At 52.2% G+C, this 16,489-nt stretch overlaps 1 protein-coding gene across 5 annotated transcripts in view; it reads right to left on the bottom strand.

The window, feature by feature from the left end:
* Window positions 1-16,489, bottom strand: part of trc (Serine/threonine-protein kinase tricornered) — a 144,774-nt gene that overhangs the window by 32,826 nt on the left and 95,459 nt on the right. The window contains exon 1 of one of the 5 annotated variants that reach the window (XM_011142893.3): window positions 11,513-12,245. The exons of 3 other annotated variants lie outside the window; for them this stretch is intronic. The gene's annotated coding sequence lies outside the window, so the exon portion shown is untranslated. Of the gene's footprint in view, window positions 1-11,127; window positions 11,354-11,512; window positions 12,246-16,489 lie in introns of those variants that run through there. One more of the 5 variants, XM_011142891.3, reaches the window with a different exon arrangement.

The raw sequence follows: 16,489 nt of genomic DNA, 5'->3' as shown, positions 1-16,489 counted from the left end.
CGGTGCGTCCAGATCATTTTCGCGTTGTATTGAATTTTCAGTGTGATAACTATTGTTGTAGAATTTGTATCAAGTATTTTTTGGGTCGCTGATTACGAATTTCAACTTAGTTTTTTATAATTTGTTAATGAAAAAGAAACTATAATCAAATTGAAATGTCGGAAAATTGTAAATTTTTTTTCTCACACACGGAATGTGTGAGAGTGAGAAAGGGTGAGAGGGAGAAACTGAGGAGAGACCGCGGCGTCCGATGGAGGGATCGGCGTCGTTTGACCGCCTAAAGGAATCCGAGTGTTCGGTAGTACCAAAAAACAGAGGATGTACGACGAAGAGCGAGCAGCGAACGAGTCAGTTCGCAGCGAGAGCAGCAAGAGCGTTAAGAGCGATTTTATATAAAAATCGTTAATTTAGTGCCTTGAGAAATGACCAATTACTTTTATTTATAATATTAAGCATTTCCAAACATTTTAGTCGCCATATTCGATCCGCCATTTTGAATTTCTATATTCTGACCTCAAATTCGGCTTCAGCGACCAAAAAAACTGAAGCATACAAATTATTGAAAAAATCCGCCCCGTCATTTTTTGTGGGGCGGTTTCAGTGCATTTTACTGAATTTTGCTCTACCACGGAAGGGGTTAAACAAATGACTCCTTTAATCAAGCACAACGAAGTTGAGCAACCATCCGCCGCATCGAGAGACCAATCTCAAGTAACCAATCTCAAGGTTACACCTCGAGACTCTCTGTTGCTCGTTAATATCCGAGGAAACTTACAGAGTTCTCTCAGAAGTCAGGGACTGCCGTATAAACTGCCGTTTTTCCTTCGCCGAGCCCGAACCTCGCACGATGCGTAAGAAGTAAGAAGAGCAACAACGCGCGCGAGCGACTATTTACAAAGCCAGCGGATTGCACGACAGGTGAAAAAGTTCCGCCGCGCGCGCGTCCGATAAAGTATCGATGTTCCCATATCGCGGCCGCTTGATAGATAGATAGATGCTGCGTCAGTCAGTCGAGCGCGATCGTCGTCTACGTGGCGTTAGCAGTTCGCTCAGCGCGAGTTGCGCTATCGATCTTCACGTTAGTCATAGCAATGAATAATTTCTCGCCTTTAATTCCTGCGGCGGGTCGACGACCCGGCTCTCTCGCCGCGTCCAATTCGTCGCGCGAGCGCGTTTACAACTTGGAATCGCGGACGCGCTCGAACGTACAATGACGCGCTCGATGACTTCCGCGATATCTATGTATACGTCTGCACGCGCACCCACGCACACCACATCGGCACACGAGCGACTTGAGAGGCGAGGCGCGCGCGAAATAATTGAAAAAGTTTCGCGCACGCTAATAATCGATACCGACCGCGGCGGGCGCGAATGGCGGAGAGGCAGCCTAGCTGCCGTCCCCCGCTCGACATATGGCCGCTTTGTCCTTTGTGGAGACTAACAACGCGATGGAGGTTCTAATATCGGGGGCTTTTGGTCGCGCGCCAGAAAGCCGCGGAAAAACAATGCGTACGCGCTGGCGTTTTGATAGCCGTCGATAAGACGCGATTCGCGGCTTGGAACGACATCTTGTCGCTTCAACCAAGAGCGCTCGTAATCGACGTCGATTTGTACACAGATCGCTCGTCCGACGAACAAATTATTATATTCCCGGCTGGGAGGACCGACTGATTTTTTTCTTTCCGACGATCCGAGGTCGCTCGCAAAATTCATCCAAGAGGGAGGAAAACAGATCGCGGTTTCAAAACCAAAATATCGCTGATGCTGCTGGCACGTCGACGGTAGTATTACGAAAAAATCCAACATTTTTCTAAAGAATAGAAAAGAAAGCATTGCCGCCCCCGGCCGCTACGAACGTTCGCGAGAGCGAGTTATTTTTCCAAAAAAAAAAAAAAAAGCCGCCGTTAAATTACCAACGCTGAAACAAACTATCGCTTTAAGGGACATCGTTATTAATATCGTCGCGGGAGACGGAGTGAAAGCGTGCGCGTGCGGCGATTATCACTCGCCATGACGACGGCAGTCACGGGATCCTCGCAGCAATTTAACCCTGCCATCGTTCGTTCGTTCGTTCGTTCGTTCGCTCGCTCGCTCGTCGTCGACATAATTTATGCTTCGACAAAGCGCAGAAGAGAGAGGAGAAGGAAGAAGGACGAAGTCCGCCGGGAGAACGCTAATTTGCGGCGCCGGAATCGCCGGTCGTCCGGTGCTCCGCGGCGCGATTTAAAAATATCGCGCGGGCACTTCCACTTTGAAAATCTCTCCTTCTCTCTCAGCTGACCGCAGGGTCGAACATTAGTCGATCCGAAGAACTTTGTTGACTCGAACAATGGGCAAACCAACAATCAAGATTAATCAATCGTCGTATATACACAGCCATGAATAATTTAATCGCTCGATGAAATTAATAATTAGAGTCCGAATATTGTCAATCCAACCGAAACACACCGACCGATCGATACACAGGTTGACCCGTTTGGAACGCCCGCTTGAAGTATCTCGGAAAAATGCATTTCCCGAGGATGTTTCAGACAAACAAGGGCTTGGAACAAGGTCAGACCAAGGTCACTGCTTTACCGTCGCTTTACAACGGAAAAACTTTCGTCTGAAATATTCTCTCCAATAACGCGCTTCCTTCGATCGACCATCGTGTCAATTAGTATTCGTATTAGTATATGTCAATTTCTCAATCGGTCGATGCTCAACACTGATTTTCCGCACATTTTCCCTCGCTCCTCGACTCTTCCTTCGACTTTCTTCACACTCGTCTTTGTGAGTCGGGCTTTTCCACTAGGCGAAACACGCGCGGAACGTGCTCCTCTTGGCCGCGGTCGAAAGCTCCAAGTGCCATAAATAAAAGTCGGAGGCCAATGAGCGCGCGCAACAGAACAAACGAACGACGCGCGAATCGCGGCGAGACACGTTCGCCTCCGTAAATGCGAAAATTGTCGAGTCCAACGAAACGAAAAGCCTTCGCTCTCGTACAATTGCGATCTTTTACGTAACGTTCGATCGGACGGGGCGGTTTCGCGGTTGCTCTCACGATGACACCCTGTATACCGCGTCAACGTCAAAACGAAGCCAAGCGTTTGTTTGAATTTTGTAATATCTTAGCTGACACTAGCGAGACTCGCCAAGTTGCCGGCGACACCCGTAATAAAGGTGAAACGTTACGTGTCTTGCGTAACGTTTACACACACACGTTTACATACACACATGCTCTGAAAGAAAGACTAGAATCTCGAATCGCACATCTCTCTTTCTCTCTCTCTCTCTCTCTCTCTCTCTCTCTCTCTCTCTCTCTCTCTCTCTCTCTCTCTCCTCTCTCTCTCTCTCTCTCTACTCTCTCTTTTCCTCCGTGTGGAATATGTGGAGCTTTAATACAGACATTTAACGAGAGAGAGAGAGAGAGAGAGAGAGAGAGAGAGAGAAAGAGGTTATGCAAACCGCGAATACATAATACATACGTGACACTTTTACGGAACGACGTATGATCCACTTAGGGATTAATAGACAGGCGCAACGATCACGTAAGTGGGAAGCTATTAGTATTATAGGAGTAGATGAAATCGAGCCGCTATTTGCGGACTTCTTTCTCACGGCACGCGCGCCGCCGGAGTAATTTATGTACGTGAGGTCGGTGTATTTTTAGGCGAAATCACTTGGAGCAACTGCCGTATCGAAGATGCGCCCGGCATTCTAACGAGCGATCGCGTTCGCGCGCGTTTTAACGACACACTGTTTACTACAGCGTTCTAAATCGAAGAATCTGTTTTGCTTTTACCTGCTTTTACCTGCTTCGCGTACGATTCATACGACTCATCACTCTCTCTTCTTTCGATGTCAATAAAGCTTATCGGGGGAAAGTCGCGGGGCTATTATGAAGGAGGGGGAACAATGAAAGAGACAGAAAGAAGGAGAATAAAAAAGTCCAATCGCGCTCGAATTATCACGTGACGCAATTGTCGTGATAAGACGGCGGAATGTCAACAAGATTCGCTCTATCTTTCGATGCTCGATATTCGACGCTCGAACTTCACGCGATCCGCCGCGAGCAAGCGCGAGGAGGAGGAGGAGGAGGAGGAGGAGATGCCGTCTCGCATCCTGCGTGCGATCAAATAGAATAATATTCTCTCAAAGTGTTACCGCTTTCTGCCGGTTTCTGCTCGATTGTATTTTCCATCGCCGCCAGGCTCGAGATTCCTCGCCACCGCGGGGAGAACTCCAGCGGCGTGGAATGATTGTTGCTGCGCTTCTTCGGGAAATTTATGAGCGGCGAGGCAGGGTTCTCACCGCCTCCTCCGCGCCGGCCGAGCGCCGGTCAATTTGTAGCTTTTGGACGGCGCGCGCCTTAAAACCCCGCCGGTATTTCCATTAACCGGATTTATTCCCGCCGAAGAGAGCGTCCGGAGGAGTCCGCGGCTTTTGTATTGAGACAAGCGAAATTACCAGCGCCAAGTGCGAGACTAAATAGAGAAGGGAAGATTTCCAAACGCGAATTAAGGCTGATGATTCTCACCGTCCGCTTGAATGACGCGACGGACAGGCGTCGGTGAATCCTCCCCAGGTCGGATCATTCCCCGATGCTTCTGCATCGAACCGCTCACACTATCGCGTCTCGATCATTCCCAGCGAAAAGAGATTCGACGGAGGATCGATGAAGGCTCGACGAAGGATCGACTCTCGTCCGTTTCAACGCCGGTAGTGAGAATCCAGCCTTACGCGGATTTTCGTGCTGCCTCTCTCTCTCTCTCTCTCTCTCTCTCTCTCTCGTGTGTTTCGGCTTCTCGATTTTCCGACGAGCTTTGACCTGCGACTTCGCATGCACCGCATGCGATTCGATCGACCCCGCTGCTCTCTTTCTCCCCTCCCCCTCCCGCCCACCTCTCTTTTCCGCATATTCTGACATTCCTGTCGCGCGTTCGCGCCGCTCACACCATTTCGCGCGCGCGCGCGAACGATGCTATCTGCGGCACCGTGTTCGCATCCGCGCGTGTTTCGCGCGAGCGTCTGGAGCCACACACAGTGTGTCTCTGTGTCTCCTGTGTGTTTGTGCAAACACACACCGAAAAGCCCGATCTCCGCTGGGAGAGGACGGGCGGGCGACGAAAATGGAAGTGGCACTCACGCCACGTTACCCCCGACTAGCCCGACAGCGTTATCGATATATCCCTGTCTTTTGTACCGGCACGACAGTCTCATCCCCCCCTCGTCCCCTCGCCCGGCCGCGCGCTGATTCTTCCGGCTGTGAGACAGGCGCATTTTGTATTTGGGTCAAACGTAACCTGCGTGCGCCGTCGGAAAAACGTCGAAATTCGAAGCAGGCCGAGAGGGAAGGAAAGAGAGAGAGAGAGAGAGAGAGAAGGAGGATCCCACAGGACTCCGTCAGCCGCGCTCTCGCCTCTTCGAGATCCGATTGTTATTTGAATCGGGAGGGCAGGTTCTGGAGAGAAAATATAGATTTATTTCGCGTCGACAATTTGCACGTCGAAAAATGAGGCGCGTAACGTTGGAACAAAATTATCTTGACGATCGCGGAGAACACTCGAAACTTGCCTCATGCGAGACACGCGAGTCTGGAATTTAGAATTAGATCGGAGTTTCTCAGTTAATATTGTTACATCGTCGTACAACATTAAAATTGTATGATGTACATGACGATGGTGATACATGGATGATAATTGTATGATTATACATTGAAAAGTTGCACGATAGTCGGCGAAACAGCGTCGATACGCCGCCGTGCGATTAGGTCTCTCACTAGGATTTTTCGAGCGTATTATGTCCGATTATTGAAATTTATTGGCGTATTATTTATGAATTATTCAGAGATGCGGGGCTACGATGCGCCAAAGCGGTAATCTGTCGCCGTGATAGCTTCGCATTAATTCGGCGAATGTGTCCGGCTACAAAATCCTGCTAACCTAATTGTACTACGTAATAAAGTTGTCAAGCCGGTGTCTATGTACGCGCGTCATTAACATTTGTAATCGCGATTCAGCTGGAAAACTCGCGTCCAACTCTGAACTCAAATCTGAGCTGTCCCACGTGAGACAAGTTTCAAGTAACGACTATTAATACGGGCCATGGGGAGGCCTTGAGAGAGAGAGAGAGAGAGAGAGAGAGAGAGAGAGAGAGAGAGAGAGAGAGAAAGAGAGAGAGTCGTCGTGCAGCAGAGAAGTAATAAAACAGGTGTGTGTTAGTGAGAAGAACTCGACGAAACGTACAGCGAAGCGATAGCCGAGGGACCGCCTAAGCGCGCTCGTGCGCGTTCCGACTGCATTTTGATAATAAACTTTATCTTGAAGAGAAGGGGCTCATTAAGGTCTATATATACGCGCTCGTAAGTTTATGCAATAGCGGGCAAAGCGGTTCGTCGACTGTGTTTGTTTTAAACGCTGGAATCCTAGCGCGATCTAGAAGAAGGAGCGGAAGGACGAGGAGGAATCTTTCCAGGATGTATCGGGCTGCGTCGAGTTTTTCAGATACAACGGGGCGATTGTTTATCTACTAATGTTCTTATGCCGTGAGAACGTTTTACGTCGACTATACTCGCCGATATACGCGAGAAGAAGACGGCCACAGAAGATGAAAACGTCGCGCGTACACGCGTTGTCGTCTACACGAAATTATAACTCTACGCGAAAGACACGGTCGTTTCGTTTCACCTGCAGATCCGCTATCGATGCGCAAATCGCGACGGCGAACACGACGCGGCCGCAACGTGAACCGGGATAATCCGTCGCGCGAACGACAACGTCATCGTCGTCGCCGACGTCGACTCGAGCTCTCGCTAACGGCACAACGCGAAATCTCGTTCGTGGTGCTTCGATATTACGAATTCCGTGAGCGGACTGCGAGAAGCTCGACGAAAGAAAGACGTCCGCAACGGCTCTCGTGGAGTTTCTGTGCCACGGATACTCGAACTCTGAGTCACTCCCGACTGTTCGCTCGCTCGCTTGCATTGTGTGCTCTTTCACCTAGCAGCAAAAGAAGCATCGGTGCCCAAACTGGATGCCGCGGAAACACGACGTGATAACGGAAGAAAGCCCAGAGAAGACGGAGAGACAGAGAGCGAGAGAGAGCGAGGGAGAGAGAGAGAAGCTCCCGCTTGTTTGCTACGTTTGCTAAGATGAGGCAATCCGCGGAGGGAAAGGCCGTCGAGAGCAACGTCGCCAGTCCAAAGTTCGAATGTCCGCTCGAGGAACGAGAGTGGCGAACGGAGCGCGGCGGCGCGAGCGCGACCGAACGCGGTTTGGGAACCTCTGCGCTAACGGCTTTGAGATCTCGAAGCGGCGATTCCCTCCCGGCACGGAGGAAAGGAACGACGACGACGACGACGACGTCGGGGCCCGATCGAGGATAATGCCCGCTCCTCGCGCAGTCATCGGGGAGTGCGTGACCCCGCGTCTCGCAACGCTCGACGACGCGATTCCGATAGTCGATCGGCCGCGCCGGGAACGGATCTACGCCGGCCGGCGGATTGACGAACGTTGCGATAATAGTATCGAGCGTGACCGATCGACAATCGGGCGGGGATTTGCGATGCGGATAATTCGTGTGGGAAATATTCAGCGAGTCTCTACGGCCGCGCGCGGAAACGCCGCCGCCGCCGCCGCCGCCGCGGTTGAGCCTGTCAATCAGTCTCTGCCTTCTCGAGGAAGACGCTTATTATTAACACTGCCAATTCTTCGGGTATAACGGAACGATCTCGTACTTCCCGCGTCGTTGTAACTTCATGAAACAATGTGCGCGAAGAATGGCGGGGGAGTACGAGAGATCGAAACGACGCTTCGTGACATTAATTATGACGACACGAAGGCACGATCGTATCGTTTCATCCGGAAAGTCCGAAATTACCCGTTACTCGAAATAAAATAAATGTTAATCTGGGATTATGTAACACACCTGAACGGCCGGTCTCGACTGTTTCCTCGTAAACGCTTCTAGAGGCGCGTCCAAGGTCCCGGACGCCCCGTGGTAATTAACGCTATCTCTTCCTAAAGAAAAAAAAAGTCCTTTCGGAGGCTTCGTTCTTTCGAAAATCGCTCGTCGCCGCTGGGAAAGTCGCGAAAGGCGCGAAGGAGCGAGACCGATGTCGCTCGTAGGAGAAATCGAACCGCCTCGCGAATCGACGAAAGTCGATACGCGCGCACGCACGCGAGAGATATCCTGGCGCGGGGCCGAGACTGTCAAACAGGATGTTTGACAGTCAGTCACTCTGTGGGTTTTGGGCATCGATCGGTGGAAAAATTCCTGATGTTAACTGACGTGATCGAAATTAACATCGAGTAAATCGTGATTGCACACAAGGCTCGTTTTCGCCGATTGCTTTGATCCGATCGATCGCGTACACCGACTGACCGGATAATTGATACCATCAACCCCGATTAAACTATTCGTAATTACGCGTGTATGACGGTTGATTTTGCTTGGTTTGCTGATTTACTCACGGCCAACCAAGATTTTGATCGATCAACGCCCAAGCGAGTCGAAATTTTCTCCTTCCCCCTGCCTCTCTCTCTCTCTCTCTCTCTCTCTCTCTCTCTCGCGTCTGCAGCTTGGACAGCGAGCCCTCGAGGAGCTCGTCACTTTTCCGCGACATAACAGTGGGAAACGCGCTCGATACTCCCAATGCAATCAAGAGAATAAATGAAAGGGGCTTTCTTGTTTATCGCGCGAAATTTGGCCCTTCCTTCGAGCGTAATTCCCGATAAAAATGGCGAGCCGCGGAGTGACGGGAACACGACAATACCGCGCTGCGAACTCTTGCTCTCACGCTCGAGCGTTTTCTTCCGACGATATCGCTAATTCGTAAACACGTCGTGCGCCGTGGGAAAAACACGCCGCGCGCGCGGGATTGATCGCGGCGCGCGCGTTGCGAGGCCGCTCGCTGAAATGTAGCGCGCGTAACGGAGAGAGGGAGAGAGAGAGAGAGAGAGAGAGAGAGAGAGAGAGAGAGAGAGAGAGAGGGGAGAGGCGAGAGCGAGAGCGAGAGAGAGAGATACGCGACCGCGAGGAGAAACACTCGGCGGCGCGGCGGTATCTGCGGATCCGATCTAGCCGGCCAGCGCGAGGATCTACGGCGTTGTAAATATAGACATCGCAGATACACGCGGCGGATTCTGTCCACGTGACGGACGCGCTGGATGCAGATATGTCGAGTCCGCCGGGCCCTCGCTTTCACGCGCGCGGCATTAGCGTCTGCTCTTTTGGAGGCCGCAGGCCCGTAAACGGAATACCTTATGTTACTTAAGAGCGAACCATCGCGTCGTTATGCAGAGCCGGCTAGCATAATGCAGCGCCCGGTCGCATCGGCAAATGCACTCTCCTACACGTGCGCGCGTTAAGCCGCCGCCGCCGCCGAAATGCCGGCAGAAACGGCTGCTTAACGCTCTTTAACGCCTACTGGTAACTATAGCTAGCAGTAACTATAGTTACCATCAAACCTAACCTAACCTAACTTAACTTAAGAAACGCAGATTTAAGAATCCATAACTTGGTCGAGAGAGAGGAGATATTTTCGTTTTCTTTGCACCTGCACTGTAAAGGTGAATTCTTCTTCCAAAAAATGGTATACAGATTGTATGTAGATTCGGTTTAGTCTGTTTTTAGCTCAGTTTTAATGATAACATGTTTTGTCAAACTCTAAGTAGGTATTGTTATTGACATGTAGAAGTGCATTATAAATGAATAGATTGGTATCTGTTAGAATTTTATAAAGTTTGGAAGCTTTCTCAGATGCAAAATGTGAAATTAAAAGAATACAGAAATTCAAAATGGCGAGTCCAATATGGTGGACAAGGAGATCAAGAAATCAAGCTACTTTCGTGAAACCTGGTGACCTACAGTTTTTTATGCGGCGGAAAATGAAGGGACGATTGACTATCTAAATGATGATCTATAAGATATTCTTCTGAAATAGTAAGCTTGACGCTCTGAATCATAAACTCACGCTCACAAATATAATAAAGTTTCAGCTGAAAAATATCAAGCTGACTGTCAGAGTTATGTCGTATAGATTACCATTAATTTTTCTCTGTATAGCTTGCTCATTTCGTATATGCTTTTAGGATCCAAGTCGTATCTACCAATAAACGAAAAACGAACGATGAAAAGAAAAACCAATATAAAATTCTGATATTTTTCTGGTTAACACTACTTATAGCCTCAGTTCGAAAGAACTCAAACTTTATTCCTAAAACACTTATAAAAAAGTCGGGCGTTAAAGGGTTGACGAAACGAATCGTATCTTGCCGTCATACGCAACTCCGCGCGAGTACGAGCGCGACGCGACGCGACAAATTCCGCGGCCGCTCGCTCTCTCTCTCTTTCTCTCTTTCTCTCTCTCTCTCTCTCTCTCTCTCTCTCTCTCTCTCTCTCTCGCGTACAGCACGCTGCGTCCCTGCGATTCTCTCCTCAAAATCGTCACGTGGCTGTCGGCTCGACGCACGTGTGTCGTGTAACGCGAGAAAAATGAATCCGCTGATCCGCACGATACTGAATATTGCGTCACGCACGTATATATCGCGTGTGCTAAACACTGAGCAAAATATCAGAAATATCCGAGTAATTTTAATTTCGTTATCCCATCAAATATCCGGTGTATTTGATCGGATAACAAAATTAAAATTATTCGGATATTTCTGATACTTTTCCCCGTGACCAAGTAGCAAATTTGTAGTCCTCGCCTGAGCCGAGTTTCGCCTCCAACTTTGGCCCCTCAGCGAGTCTCCGATTCCCCACACAGTCTACACATTTTCGATGAAACTGTGTTTCATCGAAAATGTGCGATTTCAAGTAACGAGCGAGAGGCGAAAGTAAGCCTCCGATTTGGGACCCTCCATCGAAAACCTCGCGTCGCCGAGCTCATTGCCGCAAGAGATCTCGCAAAGAATCTCGCCGAGACACGGCGGGCTTGCTGACAATCGCAATGGATTTCTCGATGCAACCTAACCTAGCCTAACCTGACCCAGCCCAACCTACGGCACACAATAAGTTACGAACCATCGCTGTGCGTAACAACTCGAGCACCGATCGTCTTCGAGTGCCGAGTGCTTCGGCTCGGGACGGCCATTTAAAGAAGCAGCGCGCGCCAGAGAGAGAAAGAGAGAAAGACTTGCGTACCTTCGTTATCGTCCACCAAGCGATCTCACAGCGAGGCGCATCGTCCGGTTCGGCACGAGCGCGCGGCTAAGGTATCCAATTTTAGCGATCCTCCTCGCCCTCCGCTGCAGCGGAGTCGCAGTGTCGGATGGCACACTCGAGTCGGAATAACTTGCGATGCACCGCGACGACTCGCTCGCCGCTGTTGCTCCTCTTCGCCCTCTCTCTCTCTCTCTCTCTCTCTCTCTCTTTCCCCCCCCCCTCACGCGCCGCCAACGCGCGAACGCGACACGCGCGGCACAAACACACTCACTCGCGCGCACGGCGAGAGCAGCAAAGAGAGAGAGAGAGCGCGCGCTCGTACTTCCTCCTTCCTTCCGTTCGATAATTAAAAGTCACCTCTCACCTGTCGCGGCTGAACGCGCCCCTCGGCCCCTCGGCGCGCGCCGCTCGACGATTGATAACGCGGCCGCTTATCGCGCGTTAACACAGCGCGTTGTGCGCGCGCGTCTCTTCTCGCCTCGCAATGACGGGAGACAACGCTCGCGTTGTGTCACACTCAGCCGCGACGCGCGAGCGAAGCGCGCGGATGCCAAACGCAGACTACTCCACTGCGACGACGACGACGACGACGATGACGACGAGGAGGGAGGTCGCACCCCGAGTGCGCGACGGACTCGTCACCTGATCGCGAGCGCGCGCACCACAGCGTGTGTCTCACCGGCCGCGTCTCTCCCTCGTCTCCTCTCTCTTCACTCGTCCTTTTCTCTCGCACAGCCTCGGGGCTTCTCCCCTTTTTCCACCCCTCCGTAACCGTCCCACACCGACGACCACGAGCACACAGCGGCAGCGCGAGCGGGCACTGGAAACTCGCGCGCTCGCAGTCGGTCACGTGTCTCGCTTTTCCACAGCTGACCGCGGAACTTGAAGCGACCGCGTCTCAGCCTTCAGGGCGCCGCGCGCGCGCGCGCGCGCGTTCGTCGAACTTGAACGTGACGTAGATCCGTGAGCGCGATCGATCGGCTCGCCGAGACGCTGGGGCCGCCGCGATCGAAGGGACTGCGCGGGCCGACCTGAGGACGAGCGCGACGCGACACGCTGCACAGTTCCGAAGCATCTGAGCGCGCCCCGACGAGCGGGCCGCTCACTCGATCTCGCGACCCTCTCGCGACCGCTTCGGTCGGCGCCGACGGGCGCCGCCAATCGCACCTCGCCTTGACTCTCCCACTTTCGCGAGTCACGGTCCAATAGCGGCGCGGCTTCGAGTGGCCGGCGAGGGATAGCCGTGCGCCGCGCGAGCGGTCGCGAGTGAGCCGATAACGCGCGTCCAGGCGCGTCGCGCCGAAGCCGCTCGCTTTCTTCCACCGTCAAAGGCGCGCGTCCTCCTCCTCCCCCTCAACCACCAGCTTCGGTCATCTCACCTCCTGTTTCTCGGTCTTTCCTCCTTGCTTCCTTTCTCTCGGTCTCTCCGTCTCTCGCTCTCCCGGGCCGGCCGAGATTTGAAAGTAAGCGCGCGCGCGCGCGCGGATCCGGCACGCAGCGGCCGATCGGCGTGATTTATCGCGCGGAGAGCCGAATGCGCGAGAACGAGAGACACGGATATTACAAGCGTTCAGCCGAAGTCGAAGGGGGTCAAACGTGAAGGGTCCGTACCGTCGCGCTTTCTACGAATTTACGGCGCCGAGAGCGGGTGTGTGCGCGCCGCGAGGAAATTTATCGATCGGTCCGTTTTCGTAGCGACGCGGACGCCGACCGCTTCGCTTCGGTGTGCCGGGATGGCACAGGTGAATGTACTTTGCGGAGTTGCGGAGGTAATGGACAGCGAATCGACGCGGTTGATTCGCGGTGACGAAGAACGCGACGGCGAAAAGTCCGGGCGATGAATATTCGCCCGTTTCTCCTACGTTCTCCTTTTTCTCCTTCTCCTGTTTTCGCTTCCGCGACTCCGCGCTCGCGAATGGGAGCGACGCGCGCGCGGTGGACGAGTTTTAATTTGCAAGTGCCGATAGCGCGGCGACGACTACCACCACGAAGGACACGACGGTTTCGCCGCTTTTATCTGCTTACCCGCGCAGGACGTGAAAAGCTCGCGGTGTTCCTTATCGCGTCGCCGCGCTATTCGGCGAGCGGACGAACGAACGAGCCGCGGCGTTACTCTCTCCCGCCATGGAGAATTGAAAAATCGTTTATCGCCGACTCCCATGGCCGTCGTGTCGTATCTTCCGCGAAATATCGCGGCGCAACATCTGTTCCCGTTGTTCCGGCGGAAAAACGCGATCCGACTCGTCGGCTCTCGCCGTGAGAAAAGTCGCGCTCTCTCTCTCTCTCTCTCTCTCTCTCTCTCTCTCTCTCTCTCTCTCTCTCTCTCTCTCTCTCTCTCTCTCTCTCTCTCTCTCTCTCTCTCTTTCTCGGTAAGCTCTCCCGCCGCAAGAACTTCTCTCTTTCATCTCTCGACTGACACAAACAGAAGCAACCGTCTTCGCTCAAGTTTCGCCGGGGCGAAGTCGCGTCGTTCTGAGCCGCCGAGAGTAACACGTTTTCTCTTTGAGTAACCAGTCCTCGACACGCTCGCGAAATCGCGTCTCGAATCGCGAGTGTCTAACCCTGCCGGCGATACCAGCCTCTTCAACTCTCCCTCTCTCTCTCTCTCTCTCTCTCTCTCTCTCTCTCTCTCTCTCTGCTGTGCTTTTCCCGTCGCTCAAACTTACGTATGAAAAGCACGTATCTCAAGCGGAGCAAAAGAGAGAGAGAGAGAGAGAGAGAGAGAGAGAGAGAGAGAGAGAGAGAGAAGAGAGAGAGAGAGAGAGAGAGAAAGAACGACGACTGCGACGGTAGCAGCGATGAGCGATTGAATAAGACTTCTCTCGCTCAATTTCTTCACAACAAACACATCCGACAGACGCGCGCGCGATGTTATTCGGGCGCAAGACGAGCGTGTTGCCGCGAGACTTGGTCTCTCCGTCGCACGAAATCCTCGAAATGTGATTCGTCTCCTCGTCGCTGATAAGCACCGTCGCGTATCCGCCATTCCTGGTAGTTGCGACGATTACCGCGATCGACGATACATTCCCGTTAATGATCGCCGCCGCCTTTCCCCGGGTCGCTCGCTCATTCCCTTTCCCTCCCTCCCTCCCGTTCCCTCCCCCCTTCGTTCTCTCTGTACATATCATTTGCGAGCACGGGTTGGCCCGCGCGCATAACATATACATATACGCGTACACGTGAGAATATTGATTCCACCGCGTCAGCTGCTTGCTCGCTTGTCTGCCCGCCCGCCCGCCCGCCCGCCCCCCTGCCTGCCTGCCTGCCTGGCTGGCTGCTTGCGTTCACTGCTCGTGGCTTGGTTACCCTACCGCATTCTAACCTACATTCACGTGCCCCGCCGCCATGCGGCCCCGCGCGCGCAACTTACCGACTAGGATATCTCGTCGACAATTACGAGCGCCCGGCACGGAGCCTTCCGATGTCGGGGATTTGTCGGCGAGACAGGTAACGCGCATCCGCAGCCGCGCTCGCGGTATTCCTGTTCGTCGCAATTGCAGCCCTCTCGAGCGCGCGTCTCCTTATTGCATCTTATTGGCCCTTTTGCCAACGAGGGAGAGATCGCGAAGTTGGCGCGGAATCGTCCGCGCGTTCGAATTCTGAGTTTCGTGCGAGAATCGCATTCGCGCTTCGAAGGGATGTGAGATTGCAGGAAAGGAGACGGGAATAGGACATAAGCGGAATAGGATAATGAAAAGGAAACGAGAGCGCGAGGGAAGAATGGATGGATGAATGAGGTTAAGGTCATGTTGTAAACCGAGTCCCTTCCTGGCTGTGAATCAGCTGAAGAATAAATATACGTAGGCAGTCTGAAAAGTTCTCGACCTGACACACATTGTACATGGCATTAGAAACTGTCAAACTATAATTGTATTGGAAAGTGGCATCCCTGATATAAACCCGTGTAAAATTTTACTCGATCTGTCCAATCATTCGAGTAGTAGCACCAGTTGAAAAAGCTTTGTTTGCAAGATGGGTGCCGCGTTTGTTAACAATTGACCAAAAACGCATTCGAACGCGTATTTCTCAAGCGTGTTTGGATCTTAAGCAAAAAAGATTTTAAGCAAAATAAAATGGATTTCAAGCGTCGTTTCGTGTGACTGTTGATGAAACTTGGATCCACCATTATACACCAGAGCGAAAAGAAACTTCCGGAATCACACTTTGATGATGGTATTGAATTACTGGATAAACGTTGGAATAAATGTGTTGAAGTTCCAGGAGATTATATTAAAAAATAAAACATATTTCACGGCAAAAGAATTTTCTTTCATTGTTGGACCGAGAACTTTTCAGACTGCCCTCGTACATCCATTAGCAGCGGCTAATAATCGGCACAATTCGGAGGCTGTCCGTTTCTCGCTCCTCGTCATTCCTGAGAGTATCGGCTGTTGGCGACGAAGCAACGCGAAGGAGAAACTCATTGAGTGAATCCGAGGTTAAAGCTCGATTTAGGGATGAGCGGAAATAGATATCCTTTCCTCCCCTTCGTGCACGTCTTGCTTGCGCCCCGCGCCGATTCTTTTCTCCTGCGATTCATCTTTCCCTCCCACAATCTCAAGATAATTTTAATTGGCGTCACGCTCGCGAGGTAAGCTCGCATGACAAAAATGTGTGCGCCTCGCGGCCTCTCGACACCGAGAGAATCGCGAGACGCAGACGTCGTCACCGTCGTCGAGGCTGATCGCTAAGGCGAGAGCTTCGGGCGAGCTAAGTGCTCCGATACGATGTTACGCGGCGCAGAGCGGATTGGTAATGGGACCGGCGGCATAATTGCACCGCCGCTGCATAATTGCGGAAGCGAGAGATCGCTTCCGACGCGACCCGCTGGGAATCGCTTAATACGCTTCCTTAACGGGAATCCCGGCCGGGCGGGCGAATCCCCGCCGCGCCGCGCCATTTTCTTCATGCGAATCAGCGCAACGCGCCCGCACGCACGATGTCGCCGAACGCGCAAGACACGGGTCCAATAACGCGCCCAATAACGTCCGTTGTCACGCGAATGAAGCCACGTTAATCCCCGTTTAATCCGTTTAAGCCCCGCGTCGGCATCCCGCCACACGTGTCCCTTCACCTGGCTGTGTTTACTCACAAAGATAAAGAACACGTAAAGGGATAGACGCACACACACACACACACACGCTAGTCTGAGCCCTGCCGGTCATTTCAGCGCGTCGATAGCCGGGGGGCGGGAGGGGGATGGACCCGCGACCGGTAGAATCGCATAATAGTCATACTGAGGTCTCTCGCGACCTCAGCTACAAAAATGCGTACTGCAATGAAACTATTATTTTCTTGAACTGGAAAAAATTCCAGGATATATTTCAAACATATTCCTAAA

This window comes from Harpegnathos saltator, unplaced genomic scaffold (assembly GCF_003227715.2).
Source record: "Harpegnathos saltator strain DR-91 unplaced genomic scaffold, Hsal_v8.6 scaffold220, whole genome shotgun sequence".
NCBI lineage: Eukaryota > Metazoa > Arthropoda > Insecta > Hymenoptera > Formicidae > Harpegnathos > Harpegnathos saltator.
Note: the sequence above shows the minus strand (reverse complement) of the source record. Positions and strands in the feature narration are given on the sequence as shown.